Raw genomic sequence first — 16,831 nt, 5'->3', positions numbered from 1 at the left:
TTGAGGGGTGGAGGGGGAAGTTAGGACTTAGTTCTGTTTTGGAAGCGTTAGAAGCTGTTTAAAGGTCTTCATTTCATTTAAAGATAAAACTGTATTCTCTGACACATTTGGGAATGGGGAATTTGCATCAGAAAAGTGTCATTACAGGGCGGGGGTGGGTGTGTGTGTGTGGGGGAAGCTTGGGTGGCTCAGTGGCTTAGCACAGCCTTAAGCTCAGGGAGTGATTCTGGAGGCCTGGGATCAAGTCCCAGGTCAGGCTCACTGCATGGAGTCTGCTTCTCCCTCTGCCTGTGTCTCTGCCCCTGCCCTCTTTCTCTCTCTCTCTATCTCTCATGAATAAATAAAATCTTAAAAAAAAGTGTCATTACGGGATGAGCACTGGGTATTATACTATACGTTGGCAAATTGAACTCCAATAAAAAAATATACAAAATAAAAGTGTCATTACATACATGGTAGAGTTCTGGAATGTTGACTCAAGTGAGGAGAAACTGACAAAACAGCACCAGTATCTTCTGATAAACCATTCAGCTTCCAGTCATACATCCAGGAGACAGTCCTAATCACTTGTCCTCTCAACACTCTGCTGGTTCAGTCTGAAGAGTGCACGAGAGGGGACAATATGGTTGGATAGGATTTGTTTCCTCCACCAGGAAAATGCATCTGGGACACATGATGGTAGGTGTAAGAAAGGCTACTTCCTAAATCAAGTGAGAACCAAAATTAGACTCTTTGATTTCTTTGGTGGAAGCAGTATCTGAAAGAAAAGACACTTTCATGAGTGGGTGTACAAAGGAATGGAAAAGAGTGGAAGGACTGTGAGGGAGGAGAAGTCAGTGTTTCTCCAGTAGCCAGAGAAAGACTTCACAAGCTGTGCTTTGGTGGACGGCTTTTGGGGGCTTCCCACTTTCATCCCAGCAGCACCTAATCCCTGGGGAATTCCAGCCTTCTGGATCCTGATAAAGTCACATGAAACTTAGCTCCCCATTGAGAAGCACTCTCAGGAGGGTTTTACCTAACTTGGAATGAGAGGAGGGGAGTGCTACTTAGCCCAAAGGACTAGTACCCACAGCCAACACAGGGTGCTGGGCACTGGGCTAATTGCCTTGCACAGGTCAGTTCATGGATGCTGCTACAGCCCAGTGCAGGAGGAAGAGCAGAGGCTCAGGGATGGATGATCAAGAACTTGCCTGCTGTCCCAGAGCTGGCAGTGAGAGGGCTGCATTCTGAACCCAGTTCTGCCTGAACCCAGAATCAATTATCCATGTGACATTGTAAACCTGTAATGATGGCATTTCAGAAATTGCTAGTAGGATTATTTTGGAGCTAGAGATGCTACAAAGGACCCCAAGGGCTCACGTCTTTCTTAGATATAAGAGGCTGTCCTGCACTGTGAATGACAGAGGATTCCCTTTCTCTCCTCCCCTCCCCTCTCCTCTCCAACTAAAGATTTTATAGTTTCATTAAAGTTGTAGATGACCTTAAATGGAAAAGCAATGTTTACCTGTCTGCTGACTTGAACGTATGTTTGTGTGTGTGTGTGTGTACACACATAGGCTTGTGCGTGTGTTTCTTTTGCACGGAGCAGGGATATTGAACCAAGAGTAGGGACCCAGTGCTAGAAGATGGATCCTGCATGAAGAACCCTGGACTGGGAGCCAAAGGTCCTCAGTTCTAATTCTGGCTCTGCCATTTATAGCAACAATAGCAGCAGCTAACCGTTGAGTGCTCACCATGTGCTGGGTACCATTCCAAACATTTCCTATATCTTAACTCACTTAATCCTCATGGCCATTCTATGGATGAGTATCATTCTCATTTTACTGATATGATAAGAAAATTGAGGCACACAGTGGTTAATTTTTTCCAGGTCACACCAGCTAATAAATGATAGGAAGTTGGCTTAAACTTGGGCAATCTGGCTTACTACATTAGTAATACTGTCACTCTGCTAACATCTGCAAGTTGTGTCAATTAAACTTTATGGGCTTTAGTTTTCCCTATTTATAAATTCATGTTTTTAACAAATATTGAGTCCCAAGCTTGTGTAAGACATTACAGATCAGAGATGGGAAGGACTGTGTACACAGACTCCTTTCCACCTCCTGCCACCCCGCACTCTTAGCATGTACACACAGAGTGCAAAATGCAAAGGAGAGGGAGTCTGGGAAAGGCTGCAGGAGAAGCTGGCTTTGGAACTTGATCGAAGGCTGGATACTGGTCCAGAGACAGCATCACAGGCAGAAGTAAAGCTGAAGGCGAGTTTGGGGATGTTTACAGGAACTAGCGTGTTTTGAGTGAAGAACGGACTCTTGGGCACGGGTCACTGCCAGAGTGAGAGCAGGAGGCTCAAGATTAAGGAGTCAGGACCAGGACCATTTGTATTTGAAGTAGTATGTACTTTACATTTGTGGAGGGCCACAGTAGAGGCAGGGAGACCAGTGAGGAGAACTGAGGGCCTCAAGTGTTTACAGAGACTGAACCATGCCCATTGCCAGAAGCTTTGGGAAGCAGGATGGTGAAGGTGAATAGGGTAGAGGAGGGGTTCAGTAGACAGAAAAACTGAGAGGGTGACAGTGGCCTGCAGTGAAGGACAGTTGAGTTACTGACTTATTCCACCTGACAGCCCTGTGGACTCTGTAGGCAGATGAGTTTGGCCAGAGTTAGAAGGTTTATATGGTTGAAGGTCAGAGTAATGATCTTTAGAGGAAGATGGTAATGATGGCGATGTGCCAGGCTTTTCCCCACCCATGTTATCTCTATAATTAGCAGAAGAGTACTGCTCGACAGGTGAGTGACTTTCATTTTAGAGGATTTTTTCTTTCCCTTGAGGGACAACAGAACAGAGTGCTGACAGGGTAGACTCTGAAGCCAGAAGACCAGGACAAGTAGGGGAGCTTCTTATTGGGCAAAGAATGTAATCTTTCTGTGCCTCAGTGTGTTGTGTGTGTGCATTACATCGGGGTAACATGGCTCCCCTCATAGGGCTGTTGTGGGGATTAAATGTATTAATGCAGATAAAGTGCGTGGCCTCGGTAAGCACATAGGAACTGTTGGCTCTTCCTACTGGTGAGTAAACTGAGCTGCTGGGCCGCAGCTAGGAGAGGCCACCCAGCTCCAAGGCCTCTTTACGTTCCTCTGTGCCATGTCTGAGCGAGAGTGGGGCCCTCCCAGAGGTGCTCAAGAAGGATGGTGGGAATAGCATGTTCAGGTGGAAGGAGGAAGAGGAGGACGAGAAGCAACCAGGAGAAATTTGGAGGAGGAACAACAATAGAGAACTTAAAAAAAAAATCTTTTCTATTTTTTCTGGCTGTTAAATTAAAATGGTCTCACTCTGAAAATTAAAACATCCTAAAACTAAATTTCTATCATCTGTGATCTAGCCATCTGCCCTATTCCATCAGCCAGCCATTGCTAGTGGACTTTGGAAAAACAAAAGCCAACAGGAAATTATAATATCATAGAAAGCGGGAGACATGACTCCAAAGAGCAGAGGTGGTTGATAGGCCAGATGCAGGAGTGTCAGGTCCCTGAGGCTTGGTGTAGGGAGGGCAGGGGGAGCACGTATCAGAGTCAGGGTGGGAGTCCCTCAGTTAGGTTTGGGGTGAATCCGGTGTAGGTCAAGGAATGGACGTACAGCTCCAGAATAAGGGGGGTGGCACAGAGAGTTGTGGGGCCAGGAAACTTTGTTTTGCTCTGGACCTCTTTGGGGGTCTGATGAACTTAAGGACCTCTTCTCAGAATAAGGTACCTAAAATAAAAGACGTGGGATTATAGCAGGTAGACATTTCTGTCCACAAACACTTTGGAATTCAGAACTCCTGTAAAGATAATTCCAGCTTTCGGATATGGCACTTCTTGAAGACTCCCTGCTTAGAAGCTGTCTAAATCCTCTAAACCTTGTGGGTATAGAAAGCTAAAAATATACCCAGAATTCCGAATGAGCCAGATCTCTAGCTTCAGACAGTGATTTTGGATAAGGGCGTATCTTTAGGTGATTTGGAGTCCCTAAAACATAGAGAAGTTATGTAAATATTAGCATCACCACCCCCGTTTACTTATTTCATAAGGGTATTGGCAGAATGAAAAGTACTTTGGAGACTTCATGTGCTGATCAAGTCCCTATAGAGTCCAAAAAAAAAAAAAAAAATCCACTGCGACCCAAGGGCAAGTAATCCTGGGTTATTGACTCATTACAGTACATTCTTGGTATGCTCCACATGCTTGCAAGGCAGCTGATGCGCTTTCCTGTGGGGCTGGATCCACTCCCCTCACCCCCACATGAGCATATATGGGGTTTAAATTTACAAATACAGTTCAGATAATCACCAGTAACCCATCTTGGACAAGGGGGAAGACAGGAAGAAGGCTGACAGCAGGCATGGCCCAGGGCAGATTTGTTGGGGTACATACACTAGAAAAAAGAGTTTTAGAGATTTTCCTTATCAGCCATTTATCAGAAATTGACTGAGCCTGCCTATGAAGTCATCATTAATATAGCAGAGGGGAAGTTGTACATCCAGTGATCCCATTTACTGTTCAATTGTGATTCTATATTTTTTCCCAGGTCACAGGAGTGCGTCTATAGGACTTTTCTGCTCCTTCCTACTAGGAGCTTTTCTGCTCCTAGATATGAAATCATCATCCCAACTACATCCATTGTTGGAAGTACTATTTTGGATTGGCCCTGTGTAATGTGAAATGAAGAGAAAAAGTGTGTAGCTGAATCCCGATATGGAAATCCAGACTTAAAAACATTCTCTGATGGTTTGGCATCCGTGGGATAAATTGGTCATAGTTTTCAACAACTCAGATCAAAGCCAAATGCTGTTTGCATTCAGACAGTGATTCAGGGACCATGTCTTATTTGGTTTCTTTGAAAATAGAGCACAGACATTTTTTCATACCTTTGAGAGAAATCTTTTGGCTGCCAAATTTGTGCCTAGTAAATGTTATTGTACCCTAATACAAAGTTTTACATCTTGTCTCAAGTGTCTTTTGCAGCCTTGCTCCACCATCCCCAAGCTGAGTGGCTGGTTGCAATGAAGGTCTCCTGATGGTAATGTGAAGAAGAAAAAAACAGGCCAACTGGTAAAGATAAAAAAGAAATGAGAGTAAATAAAACACATATGGAAGGTCTACTTTCAGAGTTAAAATGTATACCAGTGTGTATGCAAATCAGCCCTCCAAATAGAAAATCTAGGCGGGGCCCACCATAGGCATGATCATAAGTAGCCAAGTTTGCTTTCTGTGGCCTTTCATTCCCCTGACCTGGGTATTTCTCCAGCACCTCCATCCCTGTTCTTTCTTAGGCTTCTTTTCCATCCTTCTGAACCTGCTAGAGAACCAGAATTGCTCCTGTTTCAGGGCCCACTTCAGGACTCCTCCTCTTGCCTCACATTTCACTTTTACTCTCCCTACAGACTCCTGTGTCCAGTGTGCCTTTCCTCCTGAGGGCATTGCTCATCAGGGAGGAGCTCCAGGGGTAAGTGAGAATTCTTTATATGACCATTCTTTTTTTTTTTTTTTTTTTTTTGAGAGAATGAACACGCACAAGCTGGGAGTAGGGGGTAGGGAGAGAGAGAGAGAATCCCAAGCAGACCTCCCGCTGAGCTCAGAGCCACCAGCGCAGAGCTCCATCTCATGACCTTGAGATCATGACCTGAGTGGAAACCAAGAGTCAGATGCTTAACTGACTGAGCCGTTCGCAGGTGCCCCTAAATGGTCGTTCTTAAATAAAAATTATTAATTCATAGCCAGTTCTTGATTTTTGATGAACAGATTATGTTTTAAAGATTATTTTCTGACTTAATTTTGTTCACTTACCAGACTTTATCAAGTGTCTCTTACATAGAGTGCAGTGGCTTTGGTGTAGTGGGCATCAGAGGAGAGCCCAGTTGTTAGTGGAGGGGGCAGAGGTCCTATACACAAAAGGTTAAAGAGCATGGCAAGATAGAGTAACAATTCAGAGATGAAGCAGGCTGGTTTTAACAAATGCTTATTTCATACACTGAATGTGGCAGACACTATTTTAAAGGCTTCCCAAATATTAACTCATTGAGTCTTCAAAGCTGTGGTCATTCCTGTTCTGCAGATGGAGAGACAGCCACAGAGAGTAACTCCCCCAGGGTTACTTGTCAATTAGTGCGGAGTCAGTACTAAATCCCAGCAGTTTGACTCCAGGGTCTGGGTCCTTAAAGCAGCTCCATGTGGCATCTCCAGCTTTAGGATGAGGACTAAGTGCAGGACACAAACAAGGATTCTGATTTGTGGAAGGGTCCATTCCAGGTGAGCTAAAGAGGGCAGAGAGGGCTATCTGACAGAGGTTCTTTACCCTGGCTACCCATTATAGTCACTGGGAAGTTTGAGAAAGTCCCAAAGACCAGATCTTATCCAGGCTGCTAAATCAGAATCTCAGGGGGGAGGCCTGGCCAGGTGTGTGAAGAGGGCCGCCAGGTAGAAGACAGCCAGCATGAGAAGCCAGTAGGGGGATGAGGCTCCAGAACTAGAGCCTCTGAGTGGACAGGAGCTCAGGAAGACAGGAGGGCGGAGGGCAAGGTGGTCAGGTGTTTCTCTCCCACCACCAGTCTCTGGGTCTTCCTTCAGCCCCGCTGCTCCCTTCTTTCTCCTCTTTTCTGGCCTCATTGTCCTTCCTTATCTTTTGTTTTCTTTTCCTTCTCTATCAACCCTTTACCTTCTTCTTTCCTGCATCCTCCTGCTGTTCTCTTATTTCCTTCTCCTGCCCACTGCTTCCTTCCATTTCCTGGCCTTTTGGCCATTTCACTTGACATTGCCCCTCCTCCCAGCAGAAGGTGGGCAGAGGCAGAGTTGTGACTTGGATGAATCTCGATGCTCATTGGCAATGCTCCTGAGGGAATTGGGGGAAGGCCTGGAACGTGTAGACCTGGCTCCCCAGTAGTGTAATTCGTGTTTGATACTAGTAAGGGCCATATTCCCTGGGGACCTAGGGTATGTGCACCTGGCTTTGAGGTTGAGAAATATGAGTTTGGAAGGTGTGTGAAAAACTGCCCTCAATATAGTGGCTTAAATAACCCAATTCACATCTCACAGTTCTGTAAGATAGAAGTCTGACATGGGTCTCACTAAGACTAAGGTCCAGTGTGAGCAGGACTGCTTCCTTTTTGGAGGTTCTAGAGAAGATTCTATTTCATTGTGTTTTTCAACTTCTAGTGTTTTCCTATGTTCTCTGGCTCCTGGCCCCATCCTCCATCCTCAGAGCCAGTAACCTGGCACCTCTCTGGCCCTACCGTGGTTGCCAAATCACTTTCTCTGAAGCTCTTCTTCTGCCACCCTCTTCCACTTTTAAGGGCTCTTGTGATTGATTCCATTGGACCTATGTGGATAATCCAGAATAATCTCTCTCTCTCTCTCTTTCTTTCAATTTATTTATTATTTATTTATTCATTCATTCATTCATTCATTCATTCATGAGATTCAGAGACAGGCAGAGACATAGGCAGAGGGAGAAGCAGGCTCCCTGCAGAGAGCCTGATGTGGGACTTGATCCCAGGACCCCAGGATCACAACCTAAGCCAAAGGCAGACACTCAACCACTGAACCACCCAGGTGCCCCCAGAATCATCTTTCTATTTTAAGGTCATTTTTTTTTTTTTTACCAACTTTAATTCCACCTGCACCTTAATTACCTTTAGCCACTTAACATATTCACAGATTCCAGGGATGAGGATATGGGCATTTGTAGGGGGAAGGAGGACATTATTCTCTCTGTAACAGCCTCACAGAGGAGGAGAAGTAGACAATAAGGATCATTCCATATGGACAGAAGAGCACATGCAGAGGTTTGGGGACTTTGAAGAGTATTCAAGGTAGGTTTGAGGAACCATAGTAGTGTAGTATCACTTGGTGGTGTCCTGCAACTGGTTATGACATATACCATTTATACAATAAATTTTATTCATAAATTTTACATCTAATAGTTTTAATCACATATCTGATCAAAATGTCTTCCAATAAGCAGTACTCTGTGGAGGCAGTAGAGTGTTGTGGCTGAGAGCATGTGCCCTGGAGCCATAGCTAGGTTCTAGTCCTACTTCTATCACTTATTAGATAGATATCTGTAAGGATTGAATGAGATTAAGAATCTCAAGTACCTTGCCTCAGCTGCTGGCACACAATAAATCCCTAATAAATGTGAGCTTTTCTGATTGCCATAACTAAGCTGTATCTTAAGCTTATGGCTTATAACTTGCCACTCACATTTTCTCCTTCATGTCCACTTCTTGCTGGAAGAAAAATGAAAGCAGTGGCAGGAAGAACATTTCTGACCTAGGCAGCCAGCTGAGATAGCATCATTATTATTGAGCTCAGACTGTCTGACTGCTGGTCCCTAAATTCAATCTAGAATCTAAGGACTCTCTGCTCCTGCTGCTTACGCCAATAGCCCCAAATGGTATCTATAGCTGAGTTTTAAATGACATTTGGTTACAAGACAGAAGACAGAAAAGCATGGGGATGGGGGAGGCGGTGTCCAGGCTGAACTGAGACTTTCTCAGGTAGGATTAATAACAGAAGTGAGTGGGCCTGAGCAGTGACTTCTGTACAAATATTTTTTTTTATTTCTGAAAGTCAGTTGGAAAATCTTGACTCTGTTTTATCCAGGAGTGAGATAAATTCCACTTTCAGTAGGAATTTGGGAATGCATATACTTCTATTAGGTGCTGTGTTCCAGGGCTATATTGTTAACCAGTAACTGAGAACATGTATAAATGGCCTGGATTTTCAGGACAGTTGTCTGACAACCAAATGGATAAGCTACTGTATCTGACCCCCAAAGGTTGACCAGCTGGTCTGAAAGGGGGCATTGTGTAATTACTGTGGAAGCAAAATGTCTCTTGTTTAATGTAATACTGATCAGATGATAGGAGGATCTCAAAAAGAATGTGAACCATAAATTTTTTTTTTTAAAGTAACCAGGCTAAAATGATGTCACAGAAACTAAGTATCTATATTGGATGGTGAGCCCCTTTAAGTTTTTAAGTATTGCTTTTCTTTGTACCCTCCATGGTATGCTGAATGCCTTAGGTACTTCTATAAGTTGTTGTCAGCTATTTGTTTAAACAAAAATAAAAGAGATCTACTGGCTCCCGCAAATGAAATGGTCCAGAGATTGGATGGCGATCACGTGTGGTTCCGTTAGGACTCTGGGCCTGTTTTCTGCTGCCTTCTCCACCTTGCTTTCCACAAAGTTACACCTTCCTTGGCAGGCTGAGAGGAAGACGGCTTCATTTCTGTCTCTTCATAACACACAGAAGAGGCTCTTTAGAGAGAGGAGAAGACATTTTTAAAAGCTACCAAAACTTTCCTCTTATGAGAACATCTCATTGGACCAAAATGGGTCCTCTACCCATCATCAAACTAGTCCCTGTAGCCAGAGCTCTCCTCTTTACATTATATTGGTCCAAATTGGGTCATATGCCCATCAGTGAACCAATCTCTCTGGTCAGAGGAAGCCCCTGGTTGTGCATATGTGCCGGCCAGTTTTGCAATTCCCAGTCAATCCTTGCAATAACTCAGGTAGCAGCCCTGAGGTCCTCAGTGGTTCAGGAACCAGCCAGACGTCTTCCAGAAAGTGGCAGAGTTAGGATTTCTAGGTTTTCTGATTCTAGAGTCACCCTCCTTCCAATGTACTATCCTGCTTGAATGAATAAACAAATAGATATCTGGTGGAAGCAGGGCTCCCTGCATGGAAAGAAGAGTAGAATAATGGTTAATGTGGGAAATGTTTCTCTTTGAAGCCTGACCATTTCCCCAGGAGCTGGGTAATGCTGGAAAGATAACCTACTTTTCTCTGCCTTTGTTTCCTCATTTATAAAATAGAACTTGTCACCTCATTGGGATGTCGTGGGAATTAAGGGAAGTAATGCAGACAGTGAACTTGGAACACCATTCCAGCCTGAAGGGAGTCAGTGCTTTACCTAGGGCAGGTCTCCTTTGGGGACTGTTGGTCATTTGTCTGATGGACAATAAAATGGTACTCCTCCATTCTCTTACGGGGTCAAAAGGGGGATAGAAATGTTTATGGATCTGAAAACTGCCTGAGTACTTCAGCATCACGGGGCCTAAGAATTTGTAGACAATCTCCAAGTACATTCAAACCCCCTTGCAGGCAGGTCTGTTTAGAACTTGAGGTGAGTAGGGAGGAGTCTGAAGAGCCACTGGATCACTTTTTTTTTTTTTCAGAGCTTAATTCTGTCCACAACTTACTCATTGTTCTTGCTTATTCTGGAGCTGTCCTAATGCTGTCTTGCCTCCTTTACTTTCTCTTGTTTTTTATTATTTATTTTTTAAAAAGATTTTTACTTATGTATTTGAGGGAGAGCTCACATATGTTATGTATGTGAGGGAGGGGCAAGCAGACTCCTCACTGAGCATGGGGCTCGATCTCATTACCCCAAGATCATGACCTGACCGGAAATCAAGAGTCTGATGCTCAACCAACTGAGCCACTCAGGCACCCCAGCTTCCTCTTGTTTTGAAGAAATTCATCTTCCTTCCTGTGCCCTTGGTCCATATTTTCCCTCTTTTTTTTCTCCCCATAATTTAGTACATATGTTTTCCTGTTGTTCAGGGTGTGATGCAGATGACCTGGTGTGGTGTGGCACGAGGGAGGACTGGGGTGTCATATGGGGGAGGATCATTGGGGCAGCAGAGGAGGAGGAGGCTCACCCTCCTGATGGTAAGCATTGCTGAGACAGTTTTCTTCCCCAAGAAGGAAGAACTTTCGGTTTACAATGATGAGCCTTGGGGCACAGAAAGAGAGTGACAGGTGTTTAGACCCTTTTGGAGTATTGGAATGATTACATAGATGTGCAAAGACAGTCGTTAGTGCCATTCACCAACTCTCAAAGTGGGAAAAAATGTTCTTTCACTTCTTCATTAATTCATCCACTCATTTAGCATTAAGTACTTACTAGTGCTCAGCTGTATTGCTAGACCATGAAAGGCTCATGAACTGTAAATTCTACCAATGAGAAGGCACTGAGAGAAGGGAACTTAATGGATAGGTAGCATTATGATGAGGTAATTAATTTTATATTAGGTGGCATATAGAAGTAGCCAGTATGGATGTTAAGTGGAAAAAAAATAGTAGGAGACTGGCTGCCTGTGGAATATTGTGTATGTCTATGAACTTTTTTTTTTTATTTTGGTAAACTCTGTGGATACACATTAATAGTATGTCAAGAAATATCCTGTCACCATTGTAGAACACAAGATGCAGTCTCAATTGGGTCTGTATAAAATAGGAAGAAAAATTTTACCAATTAAAATAGATGAGGCATTGCATGGAGTAAAATACTTCAGTATTGGTCAGTTGCATATTGAGTGATACATTTTAGACTCTGATTCACAGTTTCAATCTGAGAAAGGAAAATAGGTATGATGCTATGAATGTAATGAGTGTAAATAATACTTTTTAAAAATTGCATCACTGCTGTGGAAGCAGGAGAGTCTGGGCTGACTGCACTTGTGGCAAAATTAATAGAAAGATCAACTTAAATGTTTTATGAGGGTATTAAGCACTGATAACATTCCACTATTTGTACTATTCGCTTAGGAAGGTAAAATGGAAATTTTCCATCTGACACATTTATTTCCCCTCTTTAAGTTGGCAAACACTGACTTTTTCCAGTGCATTTCTCCATAACTGGACTCTTGCCAGCTCCCATGTGGTTGTGTGTGTGTGTGTGTGTGTGTGTGTGTGTGAATAGCTAGGCATACTATCCCTGGTGCTGTTAGTTTAACTTGTCTGCCTTTGGGGGTTAAAGCTTGTTTCTCTCTATATACATTTTACAGAAGTAGGAATCTGATCATAGTTCTTTGCAAGTTTGTAAAGGTTTGCTGGTGGATCCCTCAGACTGACACAAACAACAGTTCTCCTGTAGGGTTGCACCTAAGATGTTCCATCCCAGAGTCCGTTGTGTTCTGCTGATGTTGCTGTATGAGACTGTGCATATTCCTATTTTGTACTCTTGCTTGGTGTGAGCAGATACACAGGATCTATGCCTTTTGTGCCTTTCTGACGCTCCTTATTCCACCTGTGATGACTTTCTTGGCTTATCAATTCTATACTCCTTCTTTGAAGTCCAGCTGAAACAGCCAAGCTACTGCATGGGATGTATAGTAGGAAATGATTTTTGCCTCCTCCACACTCACCTGTGCTTATCTGACATTGATCACAAGGTGCTTGCATTTTATACACCTGCAGTGTACTTTGTACAAATTCAGAGAACATGTGGTATTATTTTAGTTTACAAGGACTTGGGGCTTCAAGACTGACAAACCTAGCTCTGCCCCTCACTCTCTATAACTTTTTACTGGGCTTCAGCTTCCTGGCTTCCATGTAGGAGACTACCAATGGCCATTTGGAAATTGCTTGGATAAGGTTCTGTATTGCAGAGCCATCATTTCTTAAGGGTTTGCTGTATCTCTGGCACTGGGCAAATTGCTTTATGTGACATCTTCCCTTGCACAATGCCTGCAAGTGTTAATTCCTTTACTCCCTGTCCTGGGACAGAGTGGGTACTCACTGAATATTTCTCTAGTGAATGAGAACTGGACTTGAGCTGGCAGCAGGGTTTTGTCTGCTGAGTTGGCTGCCCTGAGTCAGAGGCTGAGATACACACAACTGATGGCTCCAGAGAGGGAAGAGAGCAACTAGACTGCAGTTCCCACCTCTGGCTGAAAGGCTGCCAGGGTGTGATTCCTAAGCATGATGGAGAGCTTACAGGGAAGGAAGAGTGTCATTTCTGAACTACACTATTTCCTTTCCCACCATTTCTTACTCTCCCCTCCTCCATCCCTGCTGACCATTTCAGTCTAGAAGAGGTACAGATCTCATTCTGAGTCACTCCAGGATTTTATTAGGAATCCTGCATCTTTACTATATCCCATGGAACATAAGGACATTGCTGATCTACATTCCTGCCCTCCCCCCACCAAAAAAAAGTCAAGTGAAGTACTGTACGTATTTAGTCGTAAAGTATAGGAATGTTAGAGGCTCATGAAAATCCCACCTAAATAAAAAATGACTTTCCTGCTGTAGGTCTCTTCTAAGTGAAGAGAATTTTGGGGATCTCCAGGTTAATGACTCATAGCTTTCCCAGTGTTTTATTTTCCATGAGCCACTGATTAAAGTAGGGTGTAGCACAATATTTTTCTCTTCCAGCTAAGCTGTTCCTATCAAGTAGGAAGCTTAAGAAGCTTCTTCAAGCCCCTAGGATATCGTTTCATGCATGAAAACTATTGTATTTAAGATGATATTCAAGAGATGGTAGATCGGTTTTTTTGCAGCTTCCACCCACGCTTGTCTTGTTCCTGGGGAGCCCTATGTACAGCACAAGAGTCTGGATGAAGAGAATTTCCCAAAGCGCATTAAAGGGTCAGTGTTCCCATCTTGCTCTGTTCCTGAAGGCTGGAGTTAATGAGGAAGACTTTTTCTGTGAATGTCAAGCATGTTGCAATAACTAGCCACAATGGAATAGTCATAGCAACTTCTACCACTTGGTTTCTTTGTTTTTGTGATGTTGCTGCATGCTTCATTTTATGAGCCTTTTCTTGTGTGTGGTTGAGCCCATCTATTGCCATCTTGGGCTTGGATACTTGTATTTAAAAGGAGATGAAGAACAGAGAGAAACTGGAAAATTGACAATGACATATCCTAAGCACTTATAAATTTATTTCCGTCTCTCTACTTCTGCTGACAGATATTCTGATGATTAATATTCTGATGAGTTTGTGTCTTTAGCAGAGGGGAAAAATGCCTTCCTTAAAGGGAGTCTTGAAAAGCAGATCATAACAAGACATAAGGATTGTGAAAATGGGTTTTTTTTTGTATGATGTCAATATCTTGGATACAGACCCACTCTAGTAATATTCTTTCTGAAATAAGATAAATGAAAATTATCAATAATCATTTTGGTTTGGCTTTTTGGGGCAAGTCATTTGTGTACTTGAGGGCTTCTATCTTGCTCATAGGAATGCTCATTTATATTTTAGTGGAAGCCCTAGAATAGAATATAAGGATTGGTGGAATTCATTTTTTTCCTTAGAAGGAGACAGTGAGAGGGAGAGAGAATCTTAAGCAGGCTCCACAACGAGCGTGGAGATGTAGCTGGGCTAGATCTCAAGACCCTGAGATCATGACCTGTGCCAAAATCAAGAGTCAGATGCTTAACCGACTGAGCCACCCAGGCGCACCCAGAATTCTGGATGTCACCACAGAAAGGCCTAACTGGAGGGGATTTGTGTTTTATATACGTTGATTCCCAAGATGCAAGTCTGTACATATGTAGCAGTACATGTGGGGAACCACTAGTAGTTGGCCTTCTGGGGACAGTCTCTTGAGGGCTCTGACCAAGCCAAGTAGAAGGGCTGGGGTCACAGCTTAGGTGAGGATGTTGAAAAAAAATTTAAAGATTTTATTTATTTATTCATGAAACACACAGAGAGAGGCAGAGACATAGGCAGAGGGAGAAGCAGGCTCCCTATGGGGAGCCTGTTGTGGGACTGGGATCAGGGGATCACTCCTTGAGCTGATGAAGGCAGATGCTCAACCACTGTGCCACACAAGCATCCCAGGAGGTTGAATTCTTAAGGAGCAAGTATTACTGAATAGATGCTATACATGCAGAGAGTGTGCCTCCCTTCCTAACAGCCTGTTTTTAGAATTTTATATTCAGGTAACATTTCCATTTCTTCTCTGCTTATACTTAGAAGAGATGCCAGAGGCATCCTCTGTGCTTCACCTAGCCATTTTCAAAGTTATGTTCATCTAATCCTAAGTATCAGAAAGACACTTTTGCCATTTACCACTTTTTAAAAAGTTTTTCTCTCTGTATTTTACTATTGGGTATTTGTTTTCACTTGTTCTCTACTATTTGACATCAGATCCTGTCAAAACTCTGACACTTTTTCACGTTAAAAAGGCCAATTCAACAAATAAGGCCCAAGAAGAAGGCAGTGTCTCTCTGCTGTTACTCTGTTCTGGAGTTCCTAAACTCCCTGGCACACGGGAAGGAGTGCGTGCGTGAACGCGTGGAGAGGGAGACACGAGCGCGGCCATCGAATTGGTCAGCCTGGTGACCGGCGAGCCCGCCCCCACCCTCTTCCCCCTCCCCCTCCGGCGCTCACACTCAGGAAGCAGCTGGCTACAGGCCGGCCCTCGCGGCCGAACACACATCCACACTCCTCGCGGGGCCGCCTTCTCCCTCCCTCCCTCCCTCTCCTCTCCCCCTCCCACCTCCCTCCCCTTGCAGCCGCGTCCACACTGCGCCGCCCCAGCAGCCCAGAGCGCGGCGCGCAAGGGCACCAGCGCCAGGGCCGATACCGTTGCCCCTCCCCGCACGCCCGCCCTCCCGCCCGCCCGCAGCCGTCCAGGCTCGCACCAGCGCTCCCCCAACGGAACCCGCCGAAAGCAATTAGCCAGCATCCCGCACCGGCCCCCAGACGCAGGGCGAGGATGAGCGGGACAGGCGAGGCACAAAGTCGAAACTCAACTTTTTAAAAACATTTGCGCGTGTCTGTGTCTGTGTCCGTGTGGGGGGAGAATGAGCTGATGCCGAGGGTCCGGCCACCCCCTCCTGCCGCCTCCTCCCCCTGCCGCCGCTGCCCTCGCACACGCGCGCGCACACACACGGCACTTGGGCCGGGTTTCCGCGCTCCGTCCCCCGGCTTGGATGGGAGTTCTCATTTCCGAAGGAGGCAGAACCCGTGGAGCGCGCTGAAGGGCGGCCGCCGCTGTCACTCGCAGGCTGGCCGAGGAGGGGACCCGCACGCCTGGCTTTGTTGTGGAAATCCGGGTTACCTGGTAAGTGGATACCATAGGAACTTTGCTCGCAGGCGAGAGACGGGAGAAACCGGCGCTTCGGAGTGTGGGGGAGTTAACGCTCAGAGACGCAAACTAGGGGTTAGAAATAGTTTTCCACGCGGAACCCGTGGCGTTCGCGCGGGTTTAAGGATACTCGCACCCCCAGCCCGAGATTTTCTAAAAGATGTGTTTGTTGAGACAGCAACCCTGGATGAGGCATCAAGCCCTGTTGTTGTCAGTTGCCTCAGAGCACCGAGTGTAGAAGACGGAAAGGGAATCAACAAGGTATTAAAGTTTCTTTAATTAGGAAGAGTTTTTGTTTTGGGTTTTTCTTTTGGACAGCAGGGGCCAGAGGGCCACACAATCAAGGCAAGTTACAGGACCCACGGGCTTGGTCCTGCACGCCGCCCCCGAGTCCCCACTGAAGGGAAACTTTGAAGAAGTGGGCACTGATGGGGGGACGTGAGGTCCCGCGCGCGCTCACGGGTCTGTAGTTGCCTTTTCCAGTTCCACGTGTTTGTGGAACTCCGCTGAGGCCGTTTTGCACACTTGGATCTCCCCAAAGACAAGGTCCCCATTGCTCCGAAGGTTCTTGGGGTGGGGGTGGGGGGTCCTGTCTCTGGGAGTTGTTCCGTGACCCGCAGCCGCCAGGTCTCTAACTATAACCTCCCACGCGGCAAAAGGCGCAGACATTCTCAGACGCTCACACTCCCCACCGGGTTCGTCACTTTGCGTTTACATTTTTAGGGGCCCGACAAAATGTCAGCACTGTTTGGAAAATGTCTCAGTCTTGGCCACTCTGTCCCGCTCACAGCACCAGTCCCTGTAAATGACGCTGTGTGTATTTTGAAGTCTGTCGGGGCCGCTCTCTGGAAAGCGTGACTGAGCAGCCGGCTCTCTCCTAGACACACACCTTGCCCCAAGCGACACTTCCAAGTTACTCACTGGAGCTGACAAGTCACCTCGGGGACGAGGAAGTTACCC

General features: G+C 45.3%; 1 protein-coding gene across 22 annotated transcripts in view; it reads left to right on the top strand.

The window, feature by feature from the left end:
- Positions 1-16,831, top strand: part of GLIS3 (GLIS family zinc finger 3) — a 545,819-nt gene that overhangs the window by 84,396 nt on the left and 444,592 nt on the right. For 19 of the 22 annotated variants that reach the window (XM_049092635.1, XM_049092627.1, XM_025423460.3 and 16 more), the window contains one exon: positions 5,424-5,485. The gene's annotated coding sequence lies outside the window, so the exon portion shown is untranslated. Of the gene's footprint in view, positions 1-5,423; positions 5,486-15,399; positions 15,848-16,831 lie in introns of those variants that run through there. The other 3 variants (XM_025423467.3, XM_049092631.1, XM_025423478.3) reach the window with 2 other exon arrangements.

This window comes from Canis lupus, chromosome 1, assembly GCF_003254725.2.
Source record: "Canis lupus dingo isolate Sandy chromosome 1, ASM325472v2, whole genome shotgun sequence".
NCBI classification, from domain to species: domain Eukaryota; kingdom Metazoa; phylum Chordata; class Mammalia; order Carnivora; family Canidae; genus Canis; species Canis lupus.
This window is presented reverse-complemented; position numbering and strand designations above follow the sequence as displayed.